Raw genomic sequence first — 3,585 nt, forward strand, 5'->3', positions numbered from 1 at the left:
AAATTCCTAAAGCTCAATAAATTAAAGGAAGTTCAAGAGGTCACTTATGGGGGAAATGTTGCAGCAAGAAAGTGACCCTCTTAAACTTAACCAATCCAAAGCCATCACCTGATCGCACTCATCTTCTCATCTACATTCAATGACCGCATCCGTAGTATCTTCATCAAATGTTAACTTAGCTTTAACAGTTATCTTTTACTTTATGTTGTTTTATCCAGTGTGCCTTGCATGGACACTTAGACAGATTTAGAATTATTTTGTCTTATTGTAATCTTCGAGACTCTATATATAGAGCTCTCATGTTTTGATCAAACATATCTCAAATAAACATCTCTTTCTTCACATCTATCTTATATCTTATATCTAGTCTCATTACTCTCTCAAGTTCTTAAAACTCTAAATGTAAAGATCATAATCACTCCTTCGGAGCAAGTCATTCTTGACTTCTTCACTTTAGCTGATCACTCTTACTGACTTGTGTTTGATTGAAAACCTTGTCACGAACAATCTTAGTGTTTACTTGATATACAACTTGCTGTCATTTACATTTCATAACTTTTCAGTATTTACATTTCCGCACCTAAAAATCTAACAACTCTAACTTCTAAATTATTGTTGAGCTTTATGATACTTTGAGTTAAACTTATTCCGCGATATAACTTGTTCTAACGTTTGTTCAAGTATGTTTCTCAAGTTTTTCTCTCAACAATGTCATCGTCCATTCGTAAATATTTATGTGTTCGTCTGGGTTCGTTGTACTACTGTATTTGGGTATATTTGGGATCGTTGGTAAGTGGTGTATCTCATACTGCAAGAGCTCTGGGCAGAATGCAGAGTCGGCACTTAGTGCTGGTTCGTCCATAGAGGCAAAACAACTATATTGCATGATATGTTGAGTGTAGTACAGACTGTTGTATCCTTGGTCATATCCATAGTTACACCCTTGATTGTACCATGCCGTCTGTAGAACATATGATGGCTGCGTCGTGCTTGTGTACGTAAACTGTTGGGATAGTGAGTTAGTGACACGTTGCCCTAGCATGCATGAGTTTTCCCCACACTCTAGTGTTGTATTGGTATTTTTTCCTTGTGACTGTGGTCATTAAGGGGGGACTCTTCAAAAGTGATGAAAGTAGGGGTTGAACATTAGCTGTTGTGCGAAGAGTGGAATGTGTGCCATGTTTGCCATAGGAGAAAATTGGTGGGTCGCCGCTTGTTGCGGGGGAGGTAGTATGATTGTGCTTGGAGACCAGGTATTTTTCTTCACTCTCCGTGGTGGTGGTTGCATTCTATTATCAACTAGTTGTGACTGGTGAGTGACTATCGTTTGTGGTGTTGTGTTGGTTGTTGTAACCAGGTGTTTTGCTGTGATGGGCGGTGGATGCCATAGATTGGCTATGGATTTTGCCAATGGTGTTTGTGTAGGTTGTTTCCCACCTGGTGCAGATGAACCAGTGCCGTTGGGGGACAACATTTTTCTGATCAGGCTGGCTTCTCCACCTTCCGTTAGCGCGGGTCGTTTATCTGCCATTTCCGATAGCTTAAGGTTGTTTTATAGGTTGTACAGCTCTAAGTACACGCCCGAATAACACCAGATGTTGTGATATATTCCCCGGACTTAACGGCATCTTTCGTTATCTCAATGGAGTTAATCCTGAGAATCACAACACAAAGAAAAAGGATGCCAGTCATCGTCCGGATGGGCTCCCATAACGAAGCTTTGGCGGTCAAGTTAGTGACTGGTTGAGAGAGTATGGGTTTAGTTGAAGAGTGAGTGAGTGGTGATCCCCTCTCCTGAAAGAGAGGGCTTTTATTTATACTTTTAATAGCAGGGACAAGATCCTGACATTACCTTTTGGTCCCTGTCGGGCCGACAGGACATGGATGCGTCCTATTGGCGGATCGTCCTCCACTATTTGTTAGTTGTCATTGCTGCAGAATTCTCAGGAGATGTGGCCCTGAGCATTACACTTGCCGCTCTGGGAGATGTCTGGTATTGTTTTGTCTTTGAGTTGGCCTCAGTTCTTGGGCACGAAGGAATAATCATGAGATCATGAGGACGAGGGCATGGTCTCAGCGCTAGGCATACATCGAATCATTACTACCACGTTTGTCAGACGTGAGCTCCGTTACATTTGATGTATTCTTAGTGGGATACATCAACTCCAAGAGATACGATGCCTTGGCTATTAGAGCCGCACTAGGAACTAGATCAATCTGAAACTTGACCTGCCTCTCGAGAGGCACTCCTGGAAAATCCTCAGGAAATACATCGAGAAAATCCCGAATAATGGGCACCCCACTCAACTTCGTCATGACCTTAAATCGAGTGTCTGTGACATAAGCTAGGAACCCAGAACAACCCTGCTGAAGTTATCTTCTGTCCCTCGCAGCTGAACAAAGAGTCGGCCCATGCAAGGATCCCTCGCCATGTATAACTAGTTCTCCCCCACTTGGGATTCGAAGTCTCACTAGTTGTCACTTACAGTCAATCATGGACCCATTGGGGCCTAACTCATCCATCCTGATTATAACCTGCGATCCTCTCAAAGGAATCGACACCAAATTAATATAATATATATCACTAAATAGATTCAGGACACACCCGTGATGAACCCTCAAAGCACTCACGGTAAAGTCATCTAAAATCTCAACCTCCAATGGAAAATCCAGAGTCCTCAGAGCATCACAAAACTTCTTGCTAAGTACAAGAGATACAAAGGATCGGGTAGCACCCGAATCAAATAGAACATGAGCAGTCATACCATTTACCAAAAAGGTCCCTATACAAGATCAAATATAATCATATGAATAAATAAGGAGAGTAATAAAAGATAGAAATGATGTACATACTCGTAACAACATCTGGTACTGCAGGGGCATCATTGGTGGTCAGCTAAAATGCCCTGCTCTTCACCACAGGTGCCTCCGCCTTGCCCAAGCAGCCATCAAAAATCCTCAAGGCACTGCTCCTCCTGACAATCTCATTCAATCGGCCTTTTTATGGTCGGTCTGATTGCAATGGAAGCAAATCAGAGCAGCCCTAAGGCACTCCCTACTCATGTGGCCCGGCTGACCACAACTGAAACATCATGAACCTGTCGCTTGACAAGCCGTACTGTGCGGCTTTCCGCACTTCCCACAACGTCCTTGGCCATGCTGGCCTCTGGTTCCGGAATCGGAGGTCTTGGGCCTCTTATCGTGGCCCACTAATTTCTGCACCTGCTCTGACTTGCGCTTCATACAAATCTTCTAGTTAATCTCCCGCTCACAGGCCCTATCGATCATATCATTAAGGGTCTTGCACCCCGAGAATCTCACAAACTCTCTGATATCATCTCTCAGCAGGTCATGATACCTCGTCTTCTTCATCTCCTCATCTGCATCATACAACGGGACCAACAAAGCCCTCTCCCTGAATTTGGCAGTAATCTCTGCCACAGTCGCCGTAGTCTGGAGAAGGTTTTTGAAATCCCTCTCTAGCTATTGCACTTCAATAGTTAGTGCAAACTCCCTCTGAAAACTCGAAATGAAATCTTCCCAGGTCATGACTGCCACTGCCGCTGACCCTACAGCTCAGCTAAC

The sequence above is a fragment of the Lactuca serriola genome, chromosome 9, assembly GCF_051521515.1.
Source record: "Lactuca serriola cultivar US96UC23 chromosome 9, Lser_US96UC23_V15, whole genome shotgun sequence".
Classification (NCBI taxonomy): domain Eukaryota; kingdom Viridiplantae; phylum Streptophyta; class Magnoliopsida; order Asterales; family Asteraceae; genus Lactuca; species Lactuca serriola.